The sequence below is a fragment of the Heteronotia binoei genome, chromosome 13, assembly GCF_032191835.1.
Source record: "Heteronotia binoei isolate CCM8104 ecotype False Entrance Well chromosome 13, APGP_CSIRO_Hbin_v1, whole genome shotgun sequence".
Lineage (NCBI taxonomy): Eukaryota > Metazoa > Chordata > Lepidosauria > Squamata > Gekkonidae > Heteronotia > Heteronotia binoei.
The window spans coordinates 32,536,777-32,547,884 of NC_083235.1; the positions used below are offsets into that span (position 1 = coordinate 32,536,777).

An 11,108-nucleotide genomic window follows, 5' to 3' on the forward strand; every position below is an offset into this window, starting at 1 on the left:
TGCATATTTGTCAATATAAAGGCATATTTTCAGAGTTGGATGAAAGTCAGAGACCTGAAATGATAGGTGTCAACCAGAAACCCTTACAAGTTTGTGGTGTTGGGTGAGATAAAAATGAAATTGCTTACCACTGATGCCAGTAAGACTGAAAAATGTAGCTTATGCACCTGAATCAAATAATCATTGAGAGGCATTTGACATACAAAACTGATACATATTTCCAACACCCCTTCTCAATGCCTAATGTGCAAGTCATTATACATTCAATAGTCATTACTCATTATTCACTGTAACAAGAGGTAGTATTGCTTGTGGGGAACCTATTCTGTTAGGTCACAAAGGGTGTAATCCTATTGCCTATGCTCTTCCATCTTTATGTAAATTGCTTAGGCCAAATCATTCATAGATTGGGGTTGGCTGTCATCAATATGCTGATGATACACAGATAAAGGTAAAGGTAGTCCCTGTGCAAGCACCAGTCGTTTTCAACTCTGGGGTGACATCGCATCATGATGTTTTCACAGCAGACTTTTTAATGAGATGGTTTGCCATTGCCTCCCCCAATCATCTACACTTTCCCCTCAGCAAGCATCTTTTTACTGACCTCGGAAGGATGGAAGGCTGAGTCAACCTTGAGCTGGCCACCTGAACCCAGCTTCTGCCGGGATTGAACTCAGGTTGTGAGCAGAGCTTAGGACTGCAGTACTGCAGCTTTACCGCTCTGTGCCATGGGGCTTTTTAATACACAATGACATATATATCTCCTTGTCCAGATCTCCTGGTGATCCAGTAGAGGTCCTAACCTGCTGCGTGGCTGTGGTGGTTAAATGGCTAAGAATGAACAAACTGAAACTAAAACCCTGGAAAGACAAAAGTAATGGTGGTTTGGAAGGTGGAGGTCTTGAAGGAAATTGTGTTCCCCATTTCCGGTGGGGTTAAGCTGACTCAGTTAAGAACCCTGAGGTTGTGCTGGAACCAACATTATTGCTGAAGAGTCAAGTTAATGCAGTTGTGGAAAAGGCTTCTTTCTAACTCAACATCAAAAGGAAGAGAGAAAAAAAGGCTTCCTTTCAACTCAGCCTCACTGGAAAAAATGGCCCCTTGCCTTGAAAAGGCTGATCTGGCCATCTGGATCCATGTCATGGTGACATCAAGGCTAGATCAGGGTGGCCAAACTGCAGCCCAGGAGCCACATGTGGCCCTTTCATACGTATTGTGTGGCTCTCGAAGCCCCCACTGCCCTGTCGGCTGGCTTGCAGAAGACATTCTCTCTTTAAATCACTTCTCCAAGCCAAGCCAGTCAGCAACTTGGAAAATGCATTTAAAGGTAAAGTTGCTTTCTCTCCACTTCTCCCTCCCTCCCCCATCTATCTGCCTGCCTTCCTTCCTTCCTTCCTTCCTTCCTTCCTTCCTTCCTTCCTTCCTTCCTTCCTTCCTTCCTTCCTTCCTTCCTTCCTTCCTTCCTTCCTTCCTGTTAACAAACATAAGACATTCATGTTTTGTAGGTCTCAAACATCTTATGTTTATTCTATGTGGCTCTTAGGTTAAGCAAGTTTGTCCACCCCTGGGCCCGATTATTGTAATGCATTGTACATTGGTTGATCTGGAAACTCCAGTTAGTGCAAAATGCTGCAGTATTAGTACTAGTATTAGAAACTAGATGGAGCATGCATGTTACTCCCATTCTACAGTCACTCCACCAGCTGCCCATCAGTTACTGGGCCCACTTTAAAGTGTTGGTGATCCTATATAAAGCCTGTCTTGGCCTTGGACCCTCATGTCTTGGATCCTCATATCCCACCCCCCTATGCTCCACCATGACAGCTGTGCTCATCCAAGGTCTTTTGCAGGTGCCAGCTTGCATATGGGCAAAATCAACAACTGCTCTTACATGAGCCTTCTCTCTTGAGGTCCCCACATTGTGAAATGGCTAGCCTGAGGAGGTCAGGAAGGTTCCCCTCTCTTGGATTACCACAAGCCACTGCTTTTTTGAGCAGGAACACACAGGAATGCAATTCCAGCTGGCTTAGCATCAGGGATGTGGCCAAGTAGGCAAATGAGTTCCTGCCGGGCTTCTTCTACCCAAAAAGCCCCCTGTAAAACAATAGTGACATCAGGGTGTGTGGCCTAATATGCAAATGAGTTCCTGCTAGGCTTTTTCTATTTTTTAAAAAAAGCTCTGCCACAAACTCTGCAAAACTGAATTATCCAAGAGGGCTTTTTTATGTAAGCAAGAAGGTAACACTGTCCAAAAGACTTCACTTAGTTACTTTGATAAATTACTGGAGAATTTGGCTTATACTACTGTGTATATAGTTTGTTGTGGGTTGGATTCTGTTGTGTCATGTTAACATTCATGCTTTGTTTTGGCTCTGTTTTTTAGATTCTGGTTGGTTCTACAACCCAAATTCTATTCTACTTTTATGGAATGTTCAGGGCTTATTTTCTGCTGGAGCCTACAGGAGCAGAGCTTTACCTGGGCTGTCCAGGGCTCTGGCTGGCCCAACCCATCATGCGGCAGCCACATACTCACAGGCCAGGCCTAATATGCAAATGAGCACCTGCTGGGCTTTTTCTATTTAAAAAAAAAGCACTGGGAATGTCCCATCTTGTTGATTGTAGGACTCACTCTGTGTAAGCAGCCTTGAGACCCAATGAGAAAGGTGGGCTATAAATAATGTAAATAAAATTCAGTAAAAAAAAACATGGGTTGGTGAAGGTGGTAGTAACAGATGCCCCTTTCACATAACCCTGGAGCTTGCCTTCAGAAGAGAGAAGAGATGTATTGCTTCCCCCCACCCCACCCCACCCCTGGCACCCCTTTTGGAGGATGCTGGCTCACACACTGAGAGAGGTCATGGGCCTCCCTCTTTTGAGCTACCACTATAAAACATTTCCCGGCAAGTCTCTAACTTTCAAAAGCTGATTCATATTTTATGGGACAACCACATACGGCATAGCTATAACCACTGCAGCTGACCAGCACAAGTCGGATAGTCAGTCTCACATGAATTGAAATTAGTGAATTGTGCAACTGAGCTACAGGAACCACAAAGCATGTTGGGTTGGTAGCTCTTCTGGAAATCCAGTAATCTGAATCTACAAATCACTATAAAGTTATAAAAAGTTGACATTAGAAAGGATCAGGTAGCAGATAATGGGGAAAACCTCTGACTGAGTCCCCAGGGAGCCACTGCCAGGCAGACTAGAGAAGACTGAGCTCCGTAGACCAATGGGCTGACTGTAGAATGCAGCTTCACATGTCTATGGGAATCCGGGTTCCTTGCCACAGGAATGAGATTCACAGTCACACCAAGCCACCATGGGTACTACTACACCTTTAGCATTTATATTTTTCCTCACATCTATTTTTTACTGCAGCCAGATTCAGTATGAGAATCTGCCTAGCCTTTGCCTTGGAACACATGGAGCTATAAGAAAGTGTTTCCAAGCATGTCCAGATTGTTTTTCTTTCTCTACGAAGCAGGACTTTTTTTGTAGCAGGAACTCCTTTGCATATTAGGCCACGCCCCCCAATGTAGCCAATCCTCTAAGAGCTTACAGGGCTTTTCTTACAGGGCCTACTGTAAGCTCTTGGAGGACTGGCTACATCAGGGGGGTGTAGCCTAATATGCAAAGGAGTTCCTGCTACTAAGTAATCACAGCCAGCACAGACAGGTCTGCAGGGTTCTACTTTCAAACAGGCCCTGTCCCATTCATTTTTAATAGTCAGCCAGTGGGTGCATCATGGTTCTCGGGGGGCCAAATATACCTGACAGTGAGATGGGGCCTCCAGATCATTCGGACAATGTGGACCTCAGACACACCCCTGAAGCATGGGAGGGGGAACATGCAGATACTCACCAGTCCCTGTGAAGGGCTCACGGCTAGTTTCTTCTTTACACGACAGGGAGTGGCACGCTCCAAGAAAAGTGGAGGATGCTGGGAGACCAGGCGGACTCAGAGCAGCCAAAACCATAAAAGCATCCTGCACCCTTCCCCCCTCCATACCCCCCAATTGTTCAGTCATTGAAACCAGATGGCAGAATTTGATGCGGGGAGTAGTAGAGGCTGTAGACTGTTGCTGGGCTGGGAGGAAGCCCAAAGGCTGGGATTGATTAGCCAGAAACATGCGGATCGAGCTTGCTTAAGTGCTTGGGATTCAGCTGCTTGGACCTGCTTCTGAAAGAATTGTCCATCCCCTTCTTCCTTTGGCAAGGGAGGGGCCCATCTACAACTGCCCTTGAGCCAAGCTGCGTGTTCCTTCTAGATATGCCGGGAGTTTAATGTTGCCTTCTGCAAAAATCCCGGGCGATCCCTTACCGATGAGGGGTGGCTCCAGCGTAAATGCTTTTTGCCAGCAGCAGAGGACTAGAATCGTTTCTGCAGAGGCAGACACACACACACTCCCATGGAAAATGTTACACAAGAATGGGATGGGATCCATGTGGATTTTGCAGGAAAGATGCAAGTAGGATATGAAAGTCTTGTTGGCTGCTGAGTCTTGCCAATTTGGTGCAGAGTTTCATTCTTATGCAACTCTTTTTTTTAAAAAAAAAAAATGGATGTCCCACAGGAAGCATCACACTGTACTCGCAGAGACACACTGTTGTTATGCAAGAAACAGCCTTTGCACTTTCCTTCCCATACACCGAGAGAGATGTCTGGATATACAGCTGGTGCAGATGCTCTTCGGCATCAAGATCTTCATTGCAGCCCCACTGAACTTGACGCATGCATCTGCTAACAGGACGGTGTGTCCACATTTAGGGCTTCCTATTGCAATAAAGATTTATGCAGGTAAAACAGGGTTTTTTTCCTGTTTTAGTATAAGAGCCCTGTGGCGCAGAGTGTTAAAGCTGCAGTACTGCAGTCCTCAGCTCTGCTCACGACCTGAGTTCGATCCCCGGTGGAAGCTGGGTTTTCAGGTAGCCAGCTCGAGGTTGGCTCAGCCTTCCATCCTTCCAAGGTCAGTAAAATGAGTAACCAGTTTGTTGGGGGGAAAGTGTAGATGACTGGGGAAGGCAATGGCAAACCACCCCATAAAAAGTCTGCCGTGAAAACGTGAAAGCAATGTCACCCCAGAGTTGGAAATGACTGGTGCTTGCACAGGGGACCTTTCCTTTCCTTTCCCAAGTAGGGACCAGTGTTCCCTCTAAGCTGAATTAGTGTGAGCTAGCTCACCATTTTTAGCCTCTGGCTCACACATTTTTGTCTTAGCTCAGGAAGGATGGCCCTAGAGCAAACTAATTTATGCAGCAGCCAAATTGCTTTCTCACAACTTTAATGCCAGTAGCTCACAAAGTAGAATTTTTGCTCACCATACTCCGCAGCTTAGAGGGAGCATTGGTGGGGACCATTATGAAGCTGCCTATTACCAAGACTCCATCTAGTCTCAGCTTCACCTATTCTGTCGGTCACTATCTCTCCATGGCCACAGGTAATTTTCTCAACACCTAAGTATCCAAGAGCCTTTAACCGGAGTTACCAAGAATTGGACCCCTGGGCTTTGGGGGATGAAAGCTCTACCTCTGAACCACAGCTTTAGGACTTTTAGCATGAGAAGCTGTACCCCTGTATCACAGCTCTTGCCTAAAACTAGGTCATCCTTCAGTTCCATTTGCAGCCTACCTTTCTCCACTTTTGAACCCCACAGTAGCTTTGTATGCAGGCCTCATTTGAGCAGGAGCTCACAGGAGTTGAGCTCTGGAACCTCTACATTTTATTGTGCTCTATCTTTCTTACCCCCATCCCCAAAAACTTGCTTCTGGGCTCCATTGTTCAAACCCCCTGTGAGAATTTTGCAGAACTCTAAGATTTGACAAACTTCTAATATTTCCCCCCACAAAAAATGGGAAAATAACATATAAAGTAGACAGAGGGAAATCTTCATTAAGCCACTGTGGCTACTTAGGAGAAAATAATTTTAAAAGTATAATGGGAGTAATGTTTTATTATCACCATAATTCAAGAAGCATTTAAAGGTAAAGATAGTCCCCTGTGAAAGCACCAGTTGTTTTCGACTCTGGGGTGACGTTGCTTTCACAATGTTTTCGCAGCAGACTTTTTATGGGGTGGTTTGCCATTGCCTTCCCCAGTCATCTACACTTCCCCCCCACCCAGCAAGCTGGGTACTCATTTTACCGACCTCGGAAGGTTGGAAGGCTGAGTCAACATGGAGCCGGCTACCTGAACTCAGCTTCCGTTGAAATCTAACTCAGGCCATGAGCAGAGGGCTCCGACTGCAGTACTGCAGCTTTACCACTCTGCGATATAATTTAGTACACCTTCTGGTGATGTCAGGGGTGTGTGGCATATGCAAATAAGTTATGCAAATCAGTTATGCTAATGAACTCCAGAACCTCTTTTTTTACAAAATGACCAGTTTGTATGATACCTTCCTCCTGTTGGGATACTGTCATCAATTCATGCTTCAGGGCCAGAATGACCCAGTATCTCAACGTATACCTCCAGTGTCATGACCAAGGTCATTGCATTACAGTGCTGAGCTGCTGGATCTCATCTTTGAAAGTGTTTTATTTGTGCTTGCTTGCAAGCATGAAAGATCTTGCTATTTATTAATTAACTGCAGCAAAGGCAGTCCTGGCTTAACTGAGGGGTTCATCACATCCCTTCTGGGCCTAATTACACCTTGCATTTTCCCCAGCTGCCTCCCCAGGTCAGTAGGTGTTCTGTGCCTCCCATGTGCATGCAGGCTCAATTCTGATTTGGATCATAGAGAGGAGGGAGGGGGTATGCTCTCCCTGAAGGATTTTCTCCCATCACCTTACCTGTCAACACATGGGCTGCGATCACACAGACTAAATAATGCACTTTCAATGCACTTGAAAGCCAATTTGGTGTAGTAGTTAAGCCTGCAGACTCTTATCTGGGAGAGCCGGGTTTGATTCCCCACTTCTCCACTTGCAGCTGCTGGAATGGCCTTGGGTCAGCCATAGCTCTGGCAGAGTTGTCCTTAAAAGGGCAGCTGCTGTGAAGTCCTCTCAGCCCCACCCACCTCACAGGGTGTCTGTTGTGGGGAAGGAAGGTAAAGGAGATTGTGAGCCGCTCTGAGACTGAGTCTCGGAGTGGAGGGTGGGATATAAATCCAATATCATCTTCTTTAATGCACTGTCCAACTGGAATTTACTGTGTGAACTGGCAAAATTCAGTTGGAAAGTGCACTGAAAGTGGGCTGGAAATGCATTATTTAGTGTGTGTGACTGCAGCCATGATGTGGCAAATAGTAGCTCTACAGTGATCATTTGAGATCAGGAAAACAGTGCCGGGGTGAAAGGTTAGACGTCCCACCTCACCATGATCCCAGTCTAAACAGGGCTCATACATATAGAAAGCACAGAAATTCCAGACCATGCTTCTCAGCCATACCTGGGGAAAGTTTAGTTAGTCCCTGAGATCCTGTGGTTAACTAAAGTTTGCAATATATAGTCTATGGAAAAACAAATCCATCAAAAATCCATGAGCTCAGACATGTGAAAACCTGAGACATTTTGGGGGGGTTGGTTCCAGTTTGTAGAATACGTGGATAGACCAGATTCAAACATAGGAAAGTTGTCCATATATAATCAATTTTTGTGGGTATTGATCTCTGAAATTTTTAAATAATATTTCTGAGACTGCTAAAAACATGATTGATGAGGCTGCTGGAAACATGATTGTTACTTGATTTCTTTTTTCATTTACTAAAGTGGTTGCTGCTGTTATTAATGATCAGGCCTTGAATTCAGCAGGAGCACACAGGGTTCCCCCTCCTCCTCCCCACCTACCTTGTCCGTAGAATAATAGGTGCAGCTGCGTAACAATCCCTGGATTAGGAGAGCAGGCAGGCAGCCACCAGGGGCTTTGCCACACCCCCAGCAGCCCTCACCGCTGGAGAAGCCAGCACTACCCTTTTCCCACTTCTTATGTGATTTTGGGCAGTGGGTGGCTTGCTGGCCTTCTGACTGGGGGTGGGGGGCACGGCGGCCAAGGAGAGCCCCAGGTGAGGGAGGCCTGCTTGGGCTGGCTGGATCTCTTTTCAAATACACATTTCATTAGAACTCAAAGTATACTACTAAACACAATTCATATGGCTCTAACCGAGTTCCATGTCTATAAGCATTTTGTTGGTTCCAATATAGTCCATATACAGTCCTGTAACGACTAGATATGTTTCCTACTGTCCTTGAATCCCGTTTTCTGATGGACGCAGGAATACCATAATGCTTGAATGGCGTAGAGGTAACAGTCCTCTGTCCAACAGGTGCGGCGGTTTGATTTGGGTTTCATTTGCCACTTCCACTGGCCGCCTGAATTTTTATCCGGAACCCATGCTAAGGCAACAGCTAACTCACAAAAATTCATTCCTCTACTTTGCACGATAGGTTCTCAAGCAGGTGGGGGCAGGGGATCCTGGTTTGGAGGCCCTCTCTGCACTTCAGGGTCGACAGAAAGTGGGAAGGGGAGGGACATGTCCGCTGGACACTTCATTATTCCCTATGAAGACCGATTCCCATAGGGAATAATGGAGAATTGATCCCCAGGTATCTGGAGCTCTGGGGAGGCTGTTTTTTGAGGTAGAGGCACCACATTTGTAGCATAGCATCCAATGCCCCTCCTCAAAACACCCTCCAAGTTTCAAAAGGTTCGGACCAAGGGGTCCAATTCTATGAGCCCCCAAAGAAGGTGCCCCTATCCTTCATTATTTCTAATGGAGGGAAGGCATTTAAAAGGTGTGTGGTCCCTTAAATGTGATGGCCAGAACTCCCTTTGGAGTTCAGTTGTGCTTGTCACAACCTCGCTCCTGTCTCCACCCCCCAAAGTCTCTTGGCTCCATCCCCAAAGTCCCCAGATATTTCTTTAATTGGACTTGGTAACCCTACTTGGTCACCTGGAGATCAATTGTAAAAGTGGGATATCTCCAGGTGGCACCTGGAGCTGGCAGTCCCCCCCCCCCTCCCATTCAAATGTAAAGTCCTGGAAAGAGCATTGGGAACTGCAGTAAAAGTGGGTGTGGGGAAGGCCTATAATGTTGAGTCTTTCAGGGCTGAAACAATGAGGGGCAAAACCCACAAACCTCCTTGGTGCTGTTCTCCATCTCAGCACGGTACTAATTTAAGACTTTTTGGAAGAGTAGCAGCCTAACTAAACAGAGTTACCCTCTTCTCAGTCCACTGAAACCAGTAAGCTTGAGAATTGTATAAATCTGCTTAGAATGACGCCATCCGCTTCCTCTTTCAAAACAAGTCTTATTTATAGGGCTATTCATAGGGTTGCCAGCTTTGAGTTGAGAAATAACTGTAGATTTGGGAGGGTGGAGTCTGAGGAGGGCATGGTTTGGTGAGGGGATATCATTCCACAGAGGCCACCTTCCAAAGTGGCATTTTCCCCAGGACAACTGACCTCTGTCACCTGGAGATCAGTTGTAATAGCAGGAAATTGCCAGACACCACCTGGAGGTTGGCAGCCCTGCTTATTCAGTGCTGTTATCCCACCTTCTTCTAAGGAGCTCTTGGGTGGCATGGTGTAGTGGATAAGTGCCGACTCTTATCCGGGAGAACTGGGTTTGATTCCCCACTCCTCCACTTGCACCTGCTGAGATGACCTTGGGTCAGCCATAGCTTTCATAGAAGCTGTCCTTGAAAGGGCAGCTGCTGTAAAAGCACTCTCAGCCCCACCTACCTCACAGGTTATTTGTTGTGGTGGGGGGAAGGTAGAGGAGATTGTGACCGCTCTGAGACTCTGAGATTCAGAGTATAGGGTGGGATATAAATCCAAAAAATCTTCTCTGGCTCCCTGTGAGGTAGGTTTAGACTGAGAGAAAAGGACTGGCCCAAAGCAGCCCAGTAAACTTCATGGCAAGGGAGGACTTGAACCCAAGTTTCCTTGCTCCTAATCCACCATTCGAAATTCCCAGAAGTGCCATCAGGGGTTGTAAAAAAACAGGGCTCCTAACCTTTCTCTGCTCTGTGCCTCTCCTTCCTTCCTTTCTGTCAGCTAAATTCTTGGTCAAACATATTTAAAAGCCTGCAAAAATAGTAATACTGCAATTGGAATAAGTGAACAGAGAATTTGAGACCTTTTGAAATAAACCACCACATTTGATTTGTTTGGGCCAGACTCCAGAGCACACCAGTCCCACCTAGGATTGCCAGCTCTGGGTTGGGGAATACCCAGAGGTGTTTTTTTTTGGGGGGGGGGGGGGAGGGACCTCAATAAGGTACAATGCCAGAGGAGCCACCCTCCAAAACAGCCATTTTCTCCAAGGGAGCTGATGTTGATCATCTGGTTATCAACTGCAAGCACAGGAGATTTCCAGGGACCCCCTGGGGGTTGGCAACCCTAGCCCCACCCCTTTTTAAAACCTCAGATTCAGATCTGGACTTGGTGGCCATCACTACATGCCTCTCAGAAAGCTTCTGGCAAACTTAACTCAGATGCCGTTGCTGAAACTCCCATCAAAATGTTCAAGCTGGACGACCCTGCCGGGTACCCACCATTGACACAAACAGGGCTCAAACTGAGTCATGGTTCAGACCACAAATTTGCCTTGATAGTCAATGTTCAGCCCTGAATCAGGTGAAGGAAGGAGTGAGCACACACACACACAGAATTTTTGACTTGCCACTGGGTAGCCCCCACCCCCACATCTCCGGGAAACCTGTCTTGAAACATAAAATTACAGTTCAGCAAGGTAAGCAAGTTGTGGGTTGCTTTTGTTACGCCACTCTATCTAAGCCTACCCTCCACCCCCGAGAGATTGTTGTTAAAATACAATGAGACAGTGCCACATGTATGCCTCCTTGAGTGCCAAGGATGAAAGGTGGAGTACAAAGCAGGTACTTTACTATTCCCATTCCGAGCCAATCTGAGTCCTGGCAAACTCATTTTGGAAAAGCAGTAGCTGAATTTTAAAGAGACCTTCCCTTCTGTTTCCCTTTCTGTTGAAGAAATCAGGGTTACTCTAGAACACAGAAGAAAACAATGCTCATTTCTCATCCATCCGTTCAATCAACAGAGTTGTCTGGATAGGTCCCCCACGTACCCTTTCTTTAATTCCCCATCCCATGAGGGACGTGCTTACCTGGATTTGCTGCTGCTTCCTGCCC

General features: G+C 46.4%; 1 protein-coding gene across 1 annotated transcript in view; it reads right to left on the minus strand.

Annotated features, from left to right (window-relative positions):
• Positions 1-11,108, minus strand: part of AVIL (advillin) — a 52,733-nt gene extending 41,625 nt beyond the window's left edge. The window contains exon 1 of the mRNA XM_060252875.1: positions 11,084-11,108. The gene's annotated coding sequence lies outside the window, so the exon portion shown is untranslated. The remainder of the gene's footprint in view (positions 1-11,083) is intronic.